The following is a 23593-nucleotide window of genomic DNA, read 5'->3' on the forward strand; positions in this document are numbered from 1 at the left end:
AATACAATTCGGTCAAAAATAATCCAAAGAACAGCGATAGGTTCTAGGAGAAAATTTTAGAAAATTTCAATTTTTGTTTTAATCGACAAAAAGAATCGATGGCGAGAAAATTTCAATTTATTCTACGACAGTGTGCAAACCTTAATTAGAGGGATTCGCAATTAAAAGACGTTCCAGCGACTAAAGGAGCTGGCGGTTTCACCCTTGCCCCGTGTCAGAGTGTCTGAATTCTACCGAACGATCTCTGGATTCTTCGCTAATTGTACCCGCGGACCGGAATGCTCATTGTTCGGTGAAAGCAAAAAGGGAGGACACGTTACGTTTGGACGATAGCCCTTTCTGCGTCTCGGTTTCATTATTTCTCTTTCACTATCGCGCATATGTCGCATACCGATCCGATCGCCGCTCGACTCCAATTTCCCGCAAATTTCTGTGGAATACTGCGTGCACGGGATGAGATAAAGGAAGCCAGAAGAGAAATGGATCTTCAGGACAATGGTGGACCATTGTATGCGATGCAATTAATCGAAACGACCGCATTTTTCATTCTTTTACCTTTCTCATAATATTTTCTTTCGTAAATCGGTTATTAATGTAAGAGATGACTTGCGAACTGTTTAAAGTAGTATTTAAAATCAGTCAAAAAACAAATCTATAAAGGATTATAAGAACTTCCCTCACAAAGTAAATTAGTTTCTAAAATAAGTTTTCGTATATTAGAGGAAAATCACTAAATCTTCGACACGATATTACGTAAACTTAGATTATCAAATTAAAGGACACGAAAAGATCAATCTATTAACTTTTAACTCAAAAAACAAAAAAACATCTATTAACAACAGATATACTCATCATCTTTAATAAATATCTATATATATAATAAACAAAAAGCCCATGTTAAAATATATACTTATCTTCCCCTTAAAATTCCACAAATTTCTTACGTTAACTGAAAAAATTCGCTCGATCAACCCATTACGCCACTTGCAGCATCTTCCGGCGCTCTACCAGTCTTCTCACAATCATCCCATTCCCGCGGATGACTCAATGCATCTCCAATAGTTGGACTAACGTTCGTAGTACCTTCGTTCGTATAGCCGGGAACGGGTCACGGCGATTCCTATCGTTCCAGAAGAATTTAAATTACTTCGACCGCCTAACGCGTCCGTCGCGTAAACTCTCGATCGAGCCTCACCCTCTCTGTCTCTTTCCCTCCACTTTGGTTCTCGAGCCACTTCCGGCTTCACGCTTCTTTCAACGCCGTGTTTATCACGCGGAATGTGACGGAGGCACTCGAAATGCACGTAAACTGGCTTCCAGGATGGAGCCCATGCTGGAGCATTGACTCGGTAAATAAAACCACGGAAAGCTCGGCTTTGGATTCTGGCTCCCGTTATCTCTTATCGACTGCATGGCCACCCTCTAGTTCGTAGTTTTGCGAACAAGATTGAGCAGTAAAGATAACGGGTCTGCTCTCTACCTATTTCGTAGTCCTCCTGTAACGATTACGAGTCATTCGAATCGTTATCGTATATTTGCTGGAAGAATTCACAGCCTCCGCCCGATGTTTTGCGAAATGTCACTCGGCACGAAGAACCGACGCGATACGACGCCAGAAACCGACATCGACCTTCAGTTCCCACTGAAACACGCTATAAAATGTTGTGTAGATGGTTTCGAATTTCGAATGATTTTGTATGGGTGAGGTAGAGTGGTATATTTAGGAGAAATAGACTTCAAAATGAAGTTTCAGCGAGAAATTGAAATGGCAAACGATGTACAATCGGACACCATTTATTGGAACGAAATTATAGGTAATGTTTGATTAACTGAACTCATGCTGGTTAAATTTATTTATCTGAACGTGAGTTTCTATTGGGATATAAAAGAGAAATATTAGCGGAGAAGATTGGCGAACTCCTATATAATAATGAGGTGCAATTATATAAACTATTTATACCTGGGTAAGTTCAGGTAAATGAAGTTCTATTGCAAGTGTAAATTTTCAGTTAGAAACTAAAACAAATTTTAATAGAAACTTTCCAGATGTAAATATTTTCAATATAAATGGAAAAACGTATTTCTATTAATTTTGACATTTTTTAACGCTAGCCAACAGTTTAACGTTAATAGACGTCATATGACTGCCGGAAAAGGAAAGAACACAGGACTGAGGCAAATAAGATTTTTTATTTCCTTGAAGTTCAGTAATTTCTTTGTGTACCACATTTCCGTCCTATCGCGCCTTTATCGCCGGTACTTCCGTCACGGTAACGACCTCCAAATTACACGCGTTCGCTCTGAACAATTCCGTGTGAATATGGTCTAACGCAAGAAAAGCCAGTCGACAAATTTTCTCTGCTTTTCAACAAAGATCAACACGTGAAATTGATAAATGACGGGGATAAAAAGAAGAGATAATTATGCCACTGTCTTATGATGCCATATGCACCTTCAACTTAGAAACGCAAAAAAATTATTCACTGTGTTCAGTTTGTTTGTGATAGTAACTGAAAACGTATTTAACTTAATGATGCGCATTAACCATTTCCCAGATTACCGTAGAATTGCGCAACATAGATTGCTTCACACGTAATTATTAACGTAGATTGGATTTAAGATAGAATTGTACATTAACATAGAATATTCAACATAGATTGCTTCAACGTAATTAATAAGATTTATTACGTATAAATATTTTAATTCATATGTTTCGATACACGTAGGCCAAAAATTGAAAGATATTGTAATATCTTTCATGTAGATATGCGCCGAAAATTTTCACATATCAAGTATGATTGATGTATATCTCTGGATGATTCATCCACACAGGATGTCTTAGGATTTGAATCCAGCTAATGATGATCTTGTCGCTTTTGTTATTGATACACGTCGATGAACATTTCATTCGAAGAGCTTGTCAGTAGTGTTGGAGCTAACTAATCGTCCATTAAACACTTTTATGACATTTATATCTTTTGTGCTACCATATTTCTAGTCGGATAATGTTTTACGTTAATATGTACACAATCTTTTTAATTAAACCTTTAAGATTTAATGCCTTAGTATATTTAATGACTATTAATTATTTTATTAATTATTTATTATTATTATATTATTAATTTATTTAATTAATTATTTATATTCCTTATAATATTGGTAAAATACTAAATTAAAATAATAAATTTAATAAAATATTACGAAGAATATGAACAATTCAAACAGTGCAGTGATCACACGACGTAATAAAGGTTCATGGTCCTTTTTATTAAAGTTTCTTCGAGATATTCTATGACCATTCTTTTTCCTTTCTTTACCTTCGGAAGTATAATTCATTCTCGTGCCTGCACATTGCGTCCTTGGATTACTTAGAGTTCTCGACGTGATCGAAAACGGTCGCATTTGTCAGGATAACGGAGCTGTAGACGGCAGCCATTTGGAATATTAGATCGAGGAAGAAAGAATCAGTTGGCAGCTGAGGTAGTTCAATCTGCTAGAAAAGTTGTCCAAAGAAAACTGTTATTCTTCTCTGCTGAATTCTACAACTTTTCTAGTTACTGAAATAGGATTCATTTTTCTCAGAATCATTCCATATTTCACACCTGCAGATGATTTAAATTTGATAGAAACGAGAAATGTAGGGCAGACATTTTGAACACAGGAGTGGCAGACAACTGCACAAATAATGGGGCAAATTACTTTTCCTAGTTCATATTACATTACCAAATGCTAATCAATCATTATTTTTGAATCAACACATTCGAATCAGTATCTGTAAACCCTATAAATAAATTCCTTTAATATCCATATGAATAAACTTTCTTTAACTGTTTCATTCAATTGGACTGTAACATCTACCTAATTATTATCAACTTTTAACCGTATACTTAACTAAAGTCTAACTAAATTTTCTGTAATAAATAAATAACTTCTCTTCACAGTCTCCTCAACTTTTCTCTTAACCATTCAACGTCTAACTAATTATATATACTTCACGTCTAACCATATATTTAACTTCAACTTCTAATCTCCAAACTTGCGCAAACCGTCAATTAACCATCTTATTAACGACCAAGAAAATTAAAAAAATCGAAGCTCGATTCGAAGGCAAACACGTGATTATAGCCATGGCGGTTCGGCAACAAGGCGCAACAGATGTTCGGGCGGCGCAACTATAATGGAGATTTCACCGTGATAATGACTTATTGTCGTCTATTGGCATAACGGTGCCGGGTGTTCGTCCGCGACTACAAGGGACTTGACTTTTCACCCTGAAAGGGGACGAAAGGCTCGGGAGCGCGATTATCAAAGGTCAGCCGGATCGTTAGCCGCGACTCCCGTAAATCGGCGTAGGTCAGTGAATCGCGAATCAGCGGCAACCGCGCCGCTCGTGCGAACGCCGTTGACCCGATTTAAGGGAGTTTAGAACGCGATCCTTCGAACAGAGATCGCCGATCGGTGATCATCAACCACAGGATCCATTCTATCGATATCCTCCGGCTGTTCTCACGCTGCGACGATTATCCAACGACAGCAACGAAATCCTGTCTTCGACTTCGCTTTCTAGGTAGCCTCGAATCTGCATCCATTCTTTTCGTGACATTTTTGTCAGAAAAGGAGAAGAGATTAAACGTTATAGGAGAGGATGTAATTAGTGGACAGAGAATATCTATGTGTTTACAGATAATACATTTGTAAAGTTGCTCATGAAAAATCTGTTCGTTTTTAAAAGTTTTCAAGAAGAAACTTTTTTCTAAAGAAAGATAATTTGAAACTGATGTTATTTAAAACGCTATCCTTTAAGATTCACCAATTTGTATAATTATTCTTACTAATTATTAAATTGTTTTTACTGCATTCGAAATATTTTTAAACTAAGGAATATTTTCCGAAATTTTCATCTTTTATAGGGCATTTAATCATTCAAAATCGTTTTCGAATGAATATCGTACACTACGCGGTAGACAGAGTTCAAAGCCATTTCGAGCAGACAGATTAGATTAACGCACCTTCTATCCGAACGTTCCCATTGTTCTTCTTTTCCTGTACCTTCGTTATTTAAACGTTTGATTGATGGATTGGTATATTTGTCGCTTGGAATGGTGTCGTGGTCTTTCTTTATCAGCAATAAATTGCGACCTGCTGTCAAACGGACGAATTGATTCTCGTTTTGACGAATATTGAACGTGTCCTTCAAAACGACTGACATGAAGAATCCGATTCAGTTTGTTATGGAAACGAACGGACATTTAATATCAAAATTCTGGACATATCAATAGAAACTATGTTTTTCCAATGTTTTAATCAAATTGAAAATATTGGATTTGTACAAAGATATTATATTGCACAAAGACACTTACACGATTTTTTCTTCAATTTAATTCGTTCTCCATTTTTAATTCTTCGTCCATTTTTAACGTAGTTTCGAAAATTGTATTTACTACTTGGAAAAACTCGCAGTATCCAAAATCACAGAAAATTTAGAAGTTACTTCTCCAAGCTAATTCTTCAAGCAAGTTAACAAACTGAATTTCTTTCGTTCAAACTAAACAATCTCCACCGATCCGATACTCCATCACCCCCTTCCTCCTATTCCCATCGATCAAGTGTTTCGCTATTTCCCATCAGCGAGCAATCAGCCGTCTCTTCTCTCGATCTTCCGTTCAACTTGCTCGTCCAATTGGCAGCGTCTCGAAAACTGCATCGGAAACCAGCCGGTCAAAAATCGCGATTAGCAAGTATCGCATACTTTCCTCGGCCATGAAAACCGTCCGCGGACCCATTCAAGCTTCCTGCCGATCTAACAACCGCTCCAAACCTCAACCGTAACAACGTCGCGTACATTATACTTAACGGACGATCGATCTACGTGTCTCGATAGCCAGTCATCCATCCAAGACGAAACAAAACGTGGTCAGCCCTTCCTACGATCCTAGACAACGTCGTAAAACGGTCGGTTTCCTGCGACAACGAGATCCTGGCTGAAAACCCATAAATGGACCCCATTGCTATGCCGAAAACCGCTCGTTTCTCGATCATCTTTCACCGATTCAGGTTCTACAAGTCGACGTTGCTTCTCTTAGCCGCAAGATCGGATGTTATCGAAGACGATCGATCGTACAACATGCGTGCGCAACACACGCGTCCCGCAAACTGCTCTTTACGACCTGCCAAGACCTCGCCTCGCCTCCCCTTGCCTCACCTTGCCACGCCTCACCTCAATCATCCGGTAATTACGATCGCCGGTCGTCCGGAACCAATTACCCCGCGGATTTTTATCGATATAGCTGGACTTTCGCATCGCAAATAACGTAACCTGTAACCGATAAACCGGCACGATGTCGCGTTGCGATGCCAGATAGCTAAATTTTCCCAGTTCCTTTTTAACCTTTTCGCAGGAAACGGAGTACTGTATGATACGACGCGATGCTTAACGTAGATGTCGTAATGTAACCGATTTCGCACGGATTGAAAACTCAATCCATCGCAATGAGTTTGTTTTTTAAATTATTGAACTAGTCTAGCTTTCGTTGCCATATATCGTAGTATGCACCTTTTGATACCAGCAATTCGTAAAAATGCGATATTTTATCCAAATTTCATATCTGTTCACTTTCTGTCTGTGAATATCGACATTTGTTTCACTTCGCCTATAACAATTTTCAGAATGATAACTGTAACTTAAAACGAATTTTAATGAGCAAAATGTTACTTATGTATGTAGGATGGATTATGTAAAAATTTATGTAAATTATGATTGTGCTTTAGTAAAATATACGAAAATATTGTAACTGATAAATTAAAATCCAGTAAATTTGTCTAAGAAATTAATTTTTCTAAACTTGATAATAATTTCTAAAAACGTAATAATTATTAAATAGAAATAATCTTCAACGAGAGCTATATCTATTAAAATATTGTGACATTTTTCGAGCTTTAGTAATAAATTGAACTAATGGACTTTCATTGCTTAGGTTTCTGCGCAATCAGTTGACCAACTTTTAATGATTTCGTCATACCATTATTTCAACATTGTTCAATTCGTGGAATGATTGCGAATAAAAAAAAGAATCGTCTTGTCATGGTCGGATTATGAGTTTTGCTTTTTAAGATGCTCGATTGACGATGTTTAAAGGGAATTTCGAGGACGAGTGGGCCATGGCCCACATGTTCTTGTAAATATTGGCTTTTTCGTGCATAAATGACTACTACGTGTGAACAACACGTACGATTTTTTTCGTTCCAAGTTTCAATTCATTCTTTTCTATGATTAATGAATTTCTATAGAAATTGTGAGATATCATTATTTGATTGTAACTAAATGTTATAGATGTTATTAGATTACTTGTAAGATGTTATTATTAGACTGTAACGTATAAGATGTTTAATTCAATCGTGTTTCACCAGGTCAATTGATTTAAAAAAATGTATTTGTAATCAGAAAAGTTTAAAAATTGGAATCGTATATAAAATTAAAAATATCGTTATTATCATTACAAAGAATGGTTTATAATGTCAAATAAATTGGCGGGTGACGTGTCTTACGCTTCTAAAAAAAAAAAAGGAGAAATAGGAAAATTACGCACAGATATTAGGAGTACCGAGAAGTCCTTGTGTCACTTTTGATATTAAGTAAACGTCGATTGAATAAAGCAATTAAACGTTAATAAAAGTCAAACATTACATCAGGGTGAAATACAAATATCAGAGCAAAATACATCAAATGTAGTGAATATACATTTCAATATACATATTTGCAAAATCTTGCACAGAAACCCGAGTTCTAAATTATATAGACATTTATGAATTCTAAATACGACCCAGTGAAATCAAACATTCGGAAGTTAGATCAAATATTTAAAACTCCATTATCTATATTAAAACTTCATCAAAACCTATTCGTTCTCCTAGAATATTTAGATAATCGTTTTTGTCCTTCTCTTGAAAAGTTAACTTACCTAGAAGCACTCTAGCTACCTATTATCAAACAGAAATTGCTCGAATATTTTTCTGGTCGAAGTACTGAATGTGATCATCTATAAAGAATTTACTTATGCAAGGATTTTTGAGAAAATCTATTTAATCTCAGAAATCAGCTAAATTTCGTTACAAGAAATTAAAAGATAATACTGAAGTTGGTATTTTTAGGATAAAAATGATAGAGATGTGATTTTTAAATTAAATAAAAAGATCTATTATTTGTCGTAATTAACTTAAAATATACTGGTTCCTTTGTGATTTTCTATGATGAACGTAAAAAATGTAATAAGAGTTGGATAATTTCGCGCAGTATAATTCTACAAAATTTCAGTGAAATTTATCTTACAGATTTTTGAAATATTTTTTTTTACAATAAAGAAATCTTGATATAAACTTTTATACAAATATTTAAAAACTGTGATATTCCAATATTTCCAGCGTAAATATTTCAGAATGTTGTACTTTCGAATAAGAAAGTATCCCAAACAAATGTCAGAACAGAAATTTCGACTTTGCCAGTAGATGCAACTATCATCTTAAGTAACACGAACAATCCCACGATATTACGTACTATATAAAATTGGAATTAAAACTATTAAAACATTCTATTAACCTACGCAGTCATGACTCGTTATGCATATTCAGCTTTTAACATCCATCAAGCTTCTTATATCTTATAAACCAGCGTAGTACAAGCATACAAGCTACATAGTAGCCAACTTTAGCCATTATCGAGTCGCCGGCTCGTTCAATTTCGCGCCATTGATGAGGCCCCGTTGATGAACTTTTATTGATGAGTTATACCGTACAGAGCAAAAACCATCGAAAGAACTTGCTACTTTTCATCGATCGTTCTTTCATCGCACCTGCCGTTCATACGTCGCCATTATTCTCACTACAGTGGTGATTTCACGCGACCATGGTGCACATGGTTCATCGATGAAAAAACACCGCAGACATCGTCGAGACTGTGCTCGCTATTAATCTAGAAAACTAGCAAAAACCGGGCTACGAGACGTCCTCGTCGATGGAATTGTTCACGACGTGGAGCAACCCGCCGCGCTGAGGAAACGGAAAAAGGAGATTCGTCTCGCGCGTCAATCGCTTTTTCTGACACGAGACACGATTCTTTCAGGTCACTTTGTAAGTCAGCAGGAACTTCACTCGAAAAATAGGGCGCGAACGTACGTACGATATAGAAAAATTATCATTCTTCTGAAAAAAATTTGTTAATTCCTTAACGCATAGGATACCTTTCAATAAATATAAGTAAAAATAAGAAAGGTGTTAGATATACGGCGAAAAAAAAATTACTTTTCTCATGGAAATAATTATTTTATACGTATCTTACTAATGTATAATGTATCTCGTAGCATATTTTGTAATAAAACGATTTCTTCGTGACTATTTTGTAAATCTACAATTCTATTTATATATAAAGATAGAAAATAAAAGATATACATAATGGAGACAGTGATATATAATAAAGAAGAATTAGTTTTTCGTGGAACATTCTTTTTATATTGTATTGTAATAATATTAGATTCAAAACTGTTTCATAATACAAAGATGGGAAGAAAGGAAGTTCTCTATTTTTTTGATGCAAGATATATTTTTATCGTACACGTAAGATAGATTCGAGCGTAGATTTCGTGGAATTGAATTCGGAATATCACTTGATACTGCCTCTTAGCTTTCCCTTTTCTTGTTTTGTCTAGTTTCTTTCTTCGAAGGCTATAGTCGGTGGTATATTACTGGTTATAGGTAAAAGACAAGGGACTCGTTAAAGAATCTTCACCTTCGACGCTTCAGGCGAAAACAGGTAGAAACGGTGGTTTATGACTGGCCTAGATGTTCTCGGGGAAAACCTGTGATTGGTCGGAATAGCAGGTACTTCTGTAAATTACTTAATTTCGCCTCCAAGATTCTGTAAGGAAGTGGAAATTGTATCGAAGTTCCTCGTCTCTCGGTTCTCTGGTATTTCAGAACAAAGTGAGAGCAAATTACAGTCGTATCTATTTTTCTCTTTTCTTTTTATCTCTATACACATATTGTATTTATCACAAAATCTAATGTTATCTAAGGCGCTATCCAAAAATATCTAAAAGTATAAAACTATCAATCTCGTTTGTTTAAAAAGAGATCAATAAAATTAAAAAGTAATATAAATATTTTATTATCCATACAAGATCTCTAATCTTATTCAGTCCAAAAAGGATCAAACGAACTTTTCCAGTCTTTTTCACTTTTTAATTACTGTCTATTAACACTGACACGACGTAAAACAAACATCTAGATTGTTTATGTGAACTCATACTTTTATGCTACTAAATTATTTACTAAGTATTATAATGAGTATCACATTTCGAATATTTTATGTCTTTGCAAATATGCAAATAATAATATAAATAATATAATACCTGCAAAATACCTTATTACCTGCAAATAATAATATGCAGGTAATAACCTGTACTCTGTACATTTTTGCATAAATGCATGGAAATCCGCAATCTATTAACTGTTCTAAAAATTGCGACTTTTTTGTGAAATCATCTTAACATTTTTAATGTAGTTGAACATCAATTTCCCGGATCCACGAAACAAGGCAGAAAGAAGCATCGGTATATATACAGTTTGAGCGTCACAAGGAGCGCGCTGTCTTTCCTCTTGAGGTGTACAAAGAACAAACAGAGAGCGGGTCGCGTGGTACATGCCGGATTCCCAAACGTGATGAAACACAGCCAGGACATTGACATCGCGCCGGATGACGAACTTCTAACCGAGAGGAGCTCCAGGAAGCGGACAGGTTCGTTCGTTTGATGTTCGAGAAAGGTTGAAAAGCAGCTTGTCGATAGGTTGAGGCGGAAAATTTTAGACAAAAAAAGAGATGAAAGAGGGAAGATGTTGGAGCACGAAATTAGAATAAACACGATATCTGTGGTCATGATTAATATTCACTATCGTACTATAATCACGAACACGATGAATCACATTTTATTTCGTTCGTAGAAGAACAATTTTAAAATTCAACATGGTCTTAACCAAATTCATATGAAAACCATCTTTCTATTAAAAACATTAGTAACCTTATTTATGCGAACTAATATTAGTTAAATTAAATTAACAGAACAGCTAAACTAAAATTATTCATTTCTTATGAAACATTGTGGACTTATCACCGTTTATCTGTAAAAGGCTTGTATATTCGAATCTATCGAGTTACTTTCTTCTGCAACTATTTTATGTAAAAATATTTCTTTTTACCTATCAACTGACGTAAAAGCCGAAAAATTAAGAAAAATAGGCACATCATACTTAATTATATTATCGGACTATTTCTATTGTGCAGAAATTCTAACAGCGGAAGAAAAGAAAAAGAAAATGTTTCGGGTGATGGTCGAAGAATGAGTTGAAGGCACCGGAAACACTTCACCTGGAAGTACGAGTTCAATTATCAGCGAACTCGAGAGCCACGAGCACCGCGGTTAATTAAGGCTTGTTGTTACAATCTCGTAAATTTAGAGTAACGAACTGAAGGAAGAAGAGGGAAGGATGGGAATGGGGAGACAAACGTTGCTGGTTAATCCTGCGGGAACATTTCGTTGGGCGTTCATTGGAAAATTGCTACTGGCTCATCGAGTGGTTCAGGTGTGCGGTAAAAATATTTCAGTGGTAGCTGGTTTATTGGTGGAATTGTTTTTTATCGCACTGGTTTATCTTTTAATTCAATTAGTATGGAGTTTATTTCGAGGTTGTTGACTTTTACGTTTCTTCTTTTCGAGGAAGATATCGAGGAACAACGTATATATGTAGTAGATAGTGCGCTACACTAATTATCCTTTGCAGTAGTAATTGAAAAAATCCGAAAATATTTTGAGAGTAAATTTTAAATATATTAACTTCAATTGTGTGTTTGTGTCTACGTTAACAGTTAATAATAAAAATAACGTCAAGATGAAGCAATTTTATAAAAATACTAAGAGATATACTGTTCATTAGTTCGTGTGTTTCAGAGATTCAACGTTAGATAAAATTGCTCATAGAGCGTCGTAGTTAAAAAATCGTGACTAAATCTTACTGTCTCATCCGCTTCTAACAAATTGTATTACGTAATTTACAAGATGTATAAATTTTGAGACATGCGTTTACCTACACACCAAGGTATATCAAATACATATAAATGTTCAACATAAAGATCTTACTATATTTTTTTACTTCCATATTCGTTTCAGTATTTCAACAAATAAAAATTCATTGAAGTTCACATTAATTTTCCAAAAACACCTCTATTTTGTTCATTTTCGTGCCTTTATATTCCCTAAAAATACACAAACATCTCCATTTAGGTAACAGACTCGAAGCTAGCACTCTCGATCACGAGGGCAGCGAATCGAGCCGGCGACAGCGGCGTCTATTCCTGTTCCGTGAATTATCGATCACATAGTTCTTCTATTTCAGAAACGCAGGCTCGTGCGAGAGGTCCAGGCCCTCCTCTATCCGATACATTCGCCCGTTTACTCTCCATTGTATCGGCGACGCATATCGCGATATGGTTATCATTCATCGGTGGCTAACAGTACCCCGAGGACTGTTGCCAGGATAGGAGCGCCTAAGCTCTACCACGCTTATATACCTGCCTCCTCTCTCGATCGTATCGCGGCCATACTGACTGGTACCTGCTGATATTTTACTGTCAACCGATGCTTCCGAACCGTTGTCCTGGGATCAGATTGTTTACCGACACCGGCTACCGAGAATTGCGAATGATACGTGCCCTCCTCTCCTGTCCACCATCTTTTCTTGGCCCAGTTCCACTCTGTTGGTCACCTCTTTTCACTGTTGCTTATTGGGTTATTGGACAAGAATCGAGCCAGTATTGTTGGAAGAAATACAGCGAGGTCGTAAACTGTATAATCACTAACACGAAACGGAAAAATTATGCAGGTATGTAGAAAATTAGCATCTATTCATCTGGATCGAGTATGCAAATGTTTCTTTCCTTAAAAGGAATTTTTTAGATGACGCAAGGATTTCGTTTGAAAGGAAGAAACAGTGTGAGATAAATATTCTAATTATTTATGAGATTTCGACTTTTCGAATTATTTATGAGGTATCGTCATTTTTATTTTTGATGACGTTCACAAGGTCAACTAAAATAAACTAAAATCAATCAGAAAAAGGAAAGAGGTAACAAACATTTCAAGTAACTAAAATAAAAGGCAACATTTCCTAAATGGAAAATATTAAAAGAAATATTTAAAAGTTACTATTAATGACTCATAATCGACGATTGCTCGCATGAAACGGAATAAACAAGAGGGAAGCAGAATAAAAACTGCGAAGAGGGAGACAGTTTGTCTACGGGCCGCGCATAATTACGAGATCACGTCTATGCGAGGCGTCTTTGTCGCGTCTGGAGTCTGTTAATGTTACCTAAGGGCTCTCAGGTTCATTGTCATATTCTGTGTGAGAACTCTCCTTTGTTTACTCCCGAGTAGAGTGTACTGAAACGTCAGCGCACTTATCACCGTCGATCTGTACTACGTCTCCTCTACGTCGTCTGTCTAACGATCTGAATTCCGTTGCTCTTGATGAGCGTCATTTTCTGTTCTTACCGAAACGGTACTACGAATCAACGTCTTGCAATTAGAACGATCCTCTAACGATCGAAACGTGAGGATTACTTTGTCCTCGTATTGTTTGGTCTGTCGTACAGTTAGTTATCTCTCTATCTGTCTCCAATTGTTTGTAGAATGTAACGTTATTAGGCAAATAATATATCTTACCGTTAATATAAAGAAATTGTGGAAATACAAACTTGATATCATATAATTATAATGCTTAACAAGGATTATTTGCAAGGATTTCTGTAATGTACCAGTGAGAACAATAACAAGGAATTGATAATAACAAAGATTTTCTGTATGAAAGACCAGAAAATAATCAAACTATTCTTTTAATTACATACTGTTAATTTTTGGAGCGTGGAAAATTGGAAGTTGAGCATTGCGTAAAATAATTCGAGTTTAAAACATTAATTACTTAACTCAAATTATCGATCAAAAAAAAAAAAAAAAGAAAGAAAAAATGTTAAAAACTCCGTGTCTACAAATAGTTGAGAAATGTCCAGCTTAATATAACATTCTGTGCAAACACAAAAATCGACTTCTATGATAAATGTTCAAATACTTTCGTCTGTGATTCCATCACAGTTCACATGCTAACTATCCGATTAATTCCAACTATTCCTTCTCGATTTTCAAAGTACCCACGTTCTTACGGACACACGGTGTTCTCGCGAAAAATTCGGAGGTTCGAGGTCAAGATTAGTATGAAGGTCGAGCGCATCTCGAACGCTGCTCCTAATGTCAAATCGTTGTAGAAATGCGCGTAACGACCTAGATCCGATCTAACGGAGCGACCAGCGTGTCCCTCCTCTCGCTCTCTTTATCCTTCCCTCCCGTTCTTTCACCTTCACCTTGTCTTTGTCAAATTCAACAAGGCTCGTAATATCTAACGGGCCGAACGTATAGATCGTATATACCAACGGGATTATAATTTTGTGCACCTTTCAATCTCGACTTACGTCGATGGCGAAGCTAGTCCATCAACCGAGTGAACCGAACATGCTGCGAACTCCGAAGAAGATAGTTGCGCGTTCTAGAGTCATGTTGATGGTAATTAGACGACGTAATGGAATATTAGTATTTGATGGATTGCTACATATGTCAAACATGTTCCCTCGAGCGCGCAACAGGTGTTTCTATAAGTAGCGAAGCCTTAAAAGGTGTTTGAGATGTACATGCAGAACATGTCATCGTTTGTTATGATTTCTTACTGTTCTTTGATAACATGCGCTGTAATCTATAATTCTATGCATTGCATGTAGTATTTATGATAAAAGTCATAGTAATATTGTAGAGATATTCTAGCGTAGAATGGTGCTTTTTAGGCTTATTTTGTGTAGAATATGAGAGGGGATGAAGGGATAAAAACGCATTCAAACCTTGATAATTCCATTATTTTAACGAATTAGAAAAGATCTTTTTGTAGACATAGTTTTAGGAACTTACATTTTCAGAACATGTAAATTTTTCTTGGAAGTTCTAGTCCGGAATACTCCCTTATGGAAAGAGAGAAGTAATCGAAAGTAAAATTGTTAACTGAGAAATAACTATTCAATTATTTAAATACATTTGAAATACATGATGCATGAAATTCAGCAATTTCTACATAAATGGAAGAACAAAGGTTCTATGAGAGTACAGATATTAATGAATTATTTAAAACTTTCATTTTCATAAGTATTACTCTATCTACCTATAAATATTACTCTATCTACTATATTTTCAGATATAGATCAGGTTCTTTGGAAAAGTGTCGTCAATTGGAAAATTCAACAGAACGAAATCAATATTTTTTGATTATTTAATAACTGTAGAAAATTTACGTATAATTTCAATTATTATTAATACGAAAGTAAAGAATTAATTAGCCAAATGATGCTTGAGCATAAATGCATCGTTCAATTTACAGAAATACAATCTCGAAATCGAACGGTTGTCGAATAAATGACCCATATCTTCCTTGCAACTCTCAAATATATAAAATTTAACGATCAATGAGCGAGTTAAATTGCTCTTTTCAACCTGTCTCGTTGCTGCGGTGCTCGATATACTAGACATAGTAAAACATATTGGAAAGATATATCAATATGAAATGAGATTTTATTTACCCGGTCGGGACGTGGATTATTTATGCCGAACCATTAAACAATTACTGGATAAAAAGGGTAAACACTTTTTTTATTCTAGCTTGTAACGAGAGCCATCAGTAAACTTAATGCTCTGTTGGAATGAGTCGTTTTCTAAATGTGTCCTTTATCAGGAGGATTTCCTTAATTGCCTAGAACCAGAACGATGCAATTAAAAACGAACGTTAACGGAAGATGGTTCGTTAAAGAGGAACGTTCCTTAATTGATACTTTACTGTGCCCAAGAAACGATGGTTTAACTACCAGCACCCGAGGGAATCTTAATGCTCTATCCTCTGATATTAATAGTTGCAAATATTAATAATAAATCACTGATTTTTAATCTTCGATAGAAATATACTTTACTTCAATCCTTTATAGTTGCGAGGAATTTCAAAATTTATTCCCAATGAATCTGTCTTAAATATTGAAATAAACTGACAAGTTTCTGTTGTCGTTCTTGTATCTAAAAATTTCCAGACATTTTTATCTATCTATTCTGGAACGATCTACTCTATATCGATTCTTTCATCGAAAAGCAAAACAAATCTAAATCTAAACTATTGATACCTCTACGTCAACAATCGTATTATTCTTATAAACGTACTAATCATTCAATAAATTAATTCATCCCTCTAACATCCTCGACGATCTTCTATCAAACCCATAAGTAACCAAAAGCTTCGTTCATTTATATTCGTCGTATGTCTACGCAACATCCATCAGCTATTCAAACGACATAATTTAGCAGTTATCAACACAGCGGGTGGACAAATGAAAACGTTAACACCAATTAACACGTACCCATCCACGTCTGATTCGTACGTCTCTGTCGCGATACCCGCATACTCGGCCGCCATTACACTTTGATAAGGTGACTTTTCATCGTTCACTCCATAACCTTCCATCGCGATTAACCGCGGTTCCGCCAAATTAATTACCAGCAGCCAGCCTTATTGATTTTTCGAATCGCGGATAATTCATCGTCCGAGCTCGACCGCGATTAATCTTGCACGGCTAATTCATCGCATTACCGTGAGCGCATTAATCTTGTACGTTACATTCGACGGCGATTCCGCGAACGTAAGAGAGCGGGGCTCCCAACAGGCATCTGTGCAGGCGAATCAGATCACCACAATACGCGCGTAATCGCGTGCCGCATTAATTAGCGGCGAGAGAAGTTGAATGCTCGATATTTAAAGCTCCGCGCGGATTATCGCGGCACAGATAGCTGACTCACGCGGATAATATGTATCTTAAAGGTATTTATCTTTTCAAAAGGATATCTATTCAATGTCGTATTAAGAACGAATGATATTTTTTAGCTTTTTTTTGAAAAGAAAGACAGGAAGGGTTTTAATCTGCATTTTTGACAGTATACCCAGATGTATTTAAAGAAGATTTACAATTTCTTTTGTGAATGAATAATAAAGGAAAGGTGTAATTTATGTGTAGAAGTAAATTCTTCTTTTGGTACTATATGGTGTTCATATTTTTAAGAGAAAAAGTATTTTTCATAAATTATGTATTTAAGGATCTTCAAGGTTTTTCCTATTTTATGAAACAACTAATTAGCTCTCTGTAAATATATTATTTGAAATATATATGTATAGGTATATTTGTATATAGTCAATCACGTTAATGTTCGAACACACTGTAAAACGCAATCATTTTTTTAAATTTGGACCAAAAAACTTCAGTTATTTTCAAAGGAAAAGAGGATTAATTTACTAGATGACGCGTAAGAAGGTTTTGAAAAAATTGCAAGTAGTCGGAATTACAAAGAAGATAGTAAAGTTCACTTTTTGCACCTTCTTTGTTCGAGTCTGTAATGATGATTTAAGCAGTACGTTTTGTAGATTTGTACCAGCTACCTTATACGGTGAAAATTTCACCGAAATCGATTGATACAGAAACATACAATAGGCGTTAAAAGATGGAAGATACTTTAGATTTAGTATTGGTCGAAAGTTGTGGAAAATTGCGATTTTCACTATTTTTAACCGTTTATAGCTCGTAGCAACATTAACCAATTTCTATGAAATTTTCAGTGTGCATATACTGGGTGGTTGGTAACTGGTGGTACAAGCGGAAAGGGGGTGATTCTACGCGAAAAAAGAAGTCGAAAATATAGAATAAAAATTTTTTTAAAATTTTTTTTTTAATTTTTCCATCGAGACAACTATCTATAGTGAGATCCGTTATAACGTACCGCACACGTACTGAGCGAAAATTCAAAGTCGATTTTCTCGGAAACAAAGCCTCAAACTAAAAATTTTTATTCCATATTTCCGATTTCATTTTTCACGTAGGATCACCCCCTTTCCGCTTGTACCACCAGTTACCAACCACCCAGTATATGCACACTGAATATAAGTCCACAAAAAATATTGTTTAAATTTTCATTATAGGCTCAAACAAAAAATTTTGTAAAATGTAACAAACTTTTCTTCGCCATTCCGACCAATTGCAATTTTCCAGAATTTTTCTCATATTCACTGTTTTCTTTCCTATCATCACATATTGTACAATATTTCACTAAATTTATAATTTTATAGTCATACTATATTTTAGTTGGCCAATTTTCTTAATTCATCTAGAAACAATAGGAAAGGGGGTTAAAGATATTAACCCTGTTTACTCAAACATTCCATAGTTTTCCGCTTATTCTTCTAACCCGACATACATACCACACCTTTGACAAACTGGCCATTAATGTTTAACGAAATAATTACAAGAAACCGCATCCACCGCGGAATTTATGGAGCGAGTGAAACAAGACTTCGAAATGAATTGCAACGCGGTCACCATAGGAGGACCAGGGAAGGAGACCCGGTTTTCGCGACCGACCGAACGGCACGATTCAGTGTTTCAAATCCGCGATACGGATTTAGCCGACACTGTGGTATATTTAGCATGGGAAAGATGTTATCGGGACTGGTTAAACCAGCGTGTCCGATGTAATGATTATGCGCCGTCGCTGCTGGAAAAAAAATCGATTCGGACGCCTCATAAACCGGCTTCGATAAGTCCGTAAACGAGCCGTTTTAACGGGGATGCGAAGAACCATCCTGCGTTAAGGCTAGCCGCCACGGCTATGGGATTTCGCTGGATAGTCTCTTTCGTGCATTTACCATTCCTTTCGTGCCGCCAACATCCTTTCGCTGTTGGATGGTGTTAATCGTCTTCTTTTCATATTAATTCCGATGAAAAGCGACAAGCGTGAATTTTTCTTTCGGTAACAATATTTTTATGGCGACGAAAGTGAATTATTTGGCACAGTAGAATAAGCATGCGCGCAGAAAGTATTAGGTTGTCCGGAAAGTGTCTTTCTTTCGCAAACGTGATTTTTACAACAGTGCACATTCATACAAACGTGAAACCAAGTCTGTGAAATGTCGCGGTATTTATCTCAACAGAACAAGGTGGATCGTACGTAATTCGACAAAATAATATAAAACAAAAAAACGTTGTGCGTCTATTATTTCCTCATAAAATGAAAGAAACTTTCTGGACAACCTATTAGAAGAACTCTCACGTGAGAGACAAATGTAAGTATACATACTTACAAAAACGAGGTATAACATTGACTTGCCTAGAGATTTACCTATGTGTTTTTACAACTAATTTGTATTCATACATATTTTACATCTTCTCAATCAATATTCAGTTTATTACCAATATATGTGTTAGAGTTTTTGAGTAAATGTCGTACTTTCAAGGTGTACACTCATTTTTGACTATCAAAGGAATACTTAATCATAAAAGAAGTAATAGTAAAGAACGGATATACTATCACTTACAATTAGATATATTAAAGCTATGTGTAGTAAAAGTACGTATGTATGCGAAAAGTTGTTCGATTATATCTGAAATTGTATCAGCACAGCTTCGACAGCGTTGCGTGTAGTCGTTTAGAACGAGTGATCAGCAATGCCAGGAAGTACAACGACAATCATTTCTTCGTGATAACTACGAACCATGGATTGCTCTCCAGACGATAAAGTGTATCCTGACAATTCCTGTTTCTCACGTTTCTGCTTAAGGACACCGTGGGGATTTGAGCAAGTACCGCGCACGAACGTCGTACTTTACGCGTTTCCGAGTGCTTGATCACGATTACGTGCGTTACGCTTATAGCGCATCGAGCTAGTTTCTATGAAGAGTGAACGCTGTGTATTGAGGGATCCATTAATCGAATCTTTTCTTATATCTTATGCAATGTTTGAAAGTGAATAATATTGACGAAAAAGAATCGGCTTTTCTTTTATGAGTATTTACAAATAACTTCTACTTCCATCTAAAAACCTTAAGAACACATTTTTTATTTTGAATAAGTAGACTGTGGATATTTATACGTTTATGAGGAACTTAAACGTATACAGATTCACAAAGTGTATATGGCACGCGAAAATATACTGTTATAATTAGTATTATACGAGTATTTGTGTATATAGTTATATATAGACAAATCGAATCAATTAATGTTGGATAAAAATAAGTTTTTAGGAGCCGATGACAAATGTGATATGTTGCCAAGTAGAGATTCCTATATGGCGACTAGTTGACAGTTGTGGGGAAGATACAAGAAGTGAAATGAAGTGATTGTAATGTAATTAATTCCTGAGTTTAATAATTACGATTTAATAACTGTAATTCAAGGTTGTTTACTTAATAATGATTGGAAATTCAGGACGTATATTTTAAACATTCCATCGTGATTAATCGTAGGATTGAAATTGTCATTATCAAATCGTATCTGTGAAACCGTTGTATCTCATTTGTCACGCAGGCAATTATCAAACCATAAGAATGCCATACATTTATAAAGGCACTGACAAATTGGTAATGCAGCGATTAGGATTCTAACACGTGTTAGAAGTGCAAGTATCGGTTAATCAATCCTTTTTTCCCCCTCTAATATAAACTTCATAATAAGCTAAACTAACTGTGATTCTAAAGCATTAATGTTAAAACGTGGCTACTTCGATATCCATTAAAATTTGCTGTATAAAATTCCTAGAATGGTCAAATTATTTTAATAAGTTTAAAGCTAAAATTATGCACAGGCCAATTTTCTCAACATCTTTCTTTGTTAATTGAATTTTATTCCGAATTATTTCATCCTTACTTTTTATTACTATTCTTATGCTAAACACTTAAATGTGGTTCATATAGCAAGGTATATTATACCTGTTCGCTGCCCTTACCAATTGAAATTTCGCTTTGTAAAATTATGGTGTTTCTTTTCCGTTTCATCCTTCGTGATCTGTATAATACGAAGGTATATACGAGTATATTATATATATTCTACGGAAGGAATATTTATAAGTACCATCAGAGCTCTAAATATATTCATGCTACTATCCTAATGACAGTGGTATACTTACTTTAAAGTACCTCGAAGATGAAAAAAGATAAAGCAATACTAAAACTCGTACAGAGATTATAATCATATAGTCGTCAGAATTTCCTGAGGAAAACTTCGCACTGAGATCTGAGACCGACTGACAAGTGAGTTGAACTACGGTAATAATCAGCTTCCTCGCCTCAACCACAAGTAATAAGTTCCGAAACATCCTCGATCGATCTTAATCGAAGGCCTGAAGGGCTAAGAGACTCGAAAACTTTCGTCCTTCCATCCCTGCCGACTAAATATCTGTTCCTTTTTTCATCGACCTCGCTCATTCGTCACGAAGACCGCGCTAACCGGAGTAAGGTGAACTACTACAGGACCTTACTGTCACGTGATACGGTTAACGTGACAGATTAACGATTACACAATTACCCGAGGCTAATTGATTTTAATTTCAATCTCACCTCCGTCGTTGGAGTCGATCGTCCCTTCGGGGTCCCAAGGTGTTCCACGTTCTCCAGAAGCTTCCAACTTAGATTCTCGACCCTCTCTCTTGTCTCTTCTCTTTTCATCCACTTTATTCTTTTTTTTCTCTGCATCCACCCTGTGCCTCCTTCGGTTGTCCCTTTTTTCTTCGATGGCCTCTTTATTTTTCGACTTCATGCACGCACGCTCGTTAAGCGTCCGTTCTCTCGAGTCCGCGCGTCTCGAAAGGTGACTGGAAAATCGTCTCATTAAAGCGCGTTTAATTCGTTGTTGGTGGCCAGAAAGAGGCGAGCGAGAGACGGATGAAGAGGAAAGCGAGAGAGCCGCTAAATTGCGGCAGCGTGACGAGCAGAGAGCAGGCCAGCCAACCGAGCGACGCAGCCCCGCGTTATTTCTGACAATGATAATTGCACTCGTTACGTCCCTCGTGCCGTGGAACATCAATTTACCGGATAATCGAGCAGAAACGGGGCCCAACGACGAGACATCAGCTTCTGAGGAGGGAAGATTCTCGCCTTCTCCCAGCCTCCCACTTCGATGAAACCCGACGACGTTTCGTCGAAGATGTTCCGTCGAATATTAAGTATCCTGTCGGTGAGATTAATTTCTCGGTTGATCGAGAATACCTTTCATGCGAATAACGCGAAATAATTCGGGTTGAAGATCCGAAAGGGGATTCGATGAAAATATTCTCTCAATATTTTAGCATTTTAGTATTATTATATGAAGAGCGTGAAAAAATGTATATTTAACCCCAAAGTGAAGTAAAGAGACAATTTTCATAATATAGACGAATTAAATGGCATAATACAAAATGTTGATTAGTGTTTCTGTAAAAAATGTTCAAGCATTCATTAGGTTCATGGGCCAAAATATGCGAGGGCGTATATGTACTTTAACACTTTTCCTCAACGATGATCGTATTGCAACAAAAAAAGAAGATACAGTGCCTTAGAAATTGCAGTCTGTTCAAGATCGAACAACTGGCAATCGATACACGTTTTTGCCACACATATATTTCTTCTTCATCTATGGAAATTCCTCGACGCGTTTGTAAACGGAATTGTGGCTTCTAATTTTTTTCCTCTTCTCCTTCTTTTTCCCAGTTTTTTCTTTTAGTTTTTCCATGCTGGGTATTTCTTCTCACGGCTCGGGGTTGATTCAACGTTCACGGTTGTGAGAAACAGGAAGAGCTTATTTCTATTCGGAGAGAACGGGCAATCAGACAGGCTCGGGGAGGATTAATGCGGTATTCTTGGATAGACAGACGCGGGATTATTTTCGTCTCTAAACATGTTTCATCTGTTATCTGTGTGTTGTGATTGTGAAACGATTTTAATGTAATTTAACGCGCTCGTATCTCTCTGTTTTTCAATTTCCTCTTCCCCTTGTGGTTCTTGTTTTATCGCGATTATCCCTATAATGTGTCATTCTTGGATGTCTGTTACACAGTTTTTTGATTGTATGGTTGCATTCAGCATTCGTTTATACTCGGTGTAGTTTGTCAAAGTATAGAAAGGAATGAAAAGGACATAACGATGATATAGGATCCTGACTTCATTCTGATGGATTATACGACTATGTAGATTCAACTGAAATAGGTTTATATATGTTGATCGTGTTTCTTATTAACGAATTACGTACTGCAATATATATTTAATAATATCAATAAGAATTTTTTTTAGTTTATTGCTTGCTTCAGGATATATTTAATCGGATAAATAAATTCTATTGTAGCTGAGGAAAATGTTACTCTTATGTCTTTTCTTCCAAATATCACGATAAACCTATTCAACTCTATGATGATGTGGGAAGCCTCCTTATAAAATCAAAATTGGCACACGAAAGAATTATCGTTTCGCATTTACAAAATACCATGTTAAGGTAACCCTAGGATATAACTGCCACAAATTATTTTCGAAGCTAGCATTTTCACCTATCCTCCCTTAAAAAGGAACAACAGCGCATACCATCTTCGAAGATCACCCCCCACACTTAACCCGAGCTATACTACCGCG

General features: G+C 36.1%; 1 long non-coding RNA gene across 1 annotated transcript; it reads right to left on the reverse strand.

Annotated features, from left to right (window-relative positions):
- Nucleotides 1-832: 832 nt before the first annotated feature.
- LOC117151666 lies at nucleotides 833-21899 on the reverse strand. Its single transcript, XR_004461756.1, has 3 exons — nucleotides 21554-21899; nucleotides 1196-1496; nucleotides 833-1120 (listed from the first exon to the last, which is right to left on the reverse strand). It is a non-coding gene; the product is annotated as an uncharacterized LOC117151666 (long non-coding RNA).
- Nucleotides 21900-23593: the final 1694 nt, after the last annotated feature.

This window comes from Bombus impatiens, unplaced genomic scaffold (assembly GCF_000188095.3).
Source record: "Bombus impatiens unplaced genomic scaffold, BIMP_2.2 scf_0346, whole genome shotgun sequence".
In the NCBI taxonomy this organism is placed as follows: Eukaryota; Metazoa; Arthropoda; class Insecta; order Hymenoptera; family Apidae; genus Bombus; species Bombus impatiens.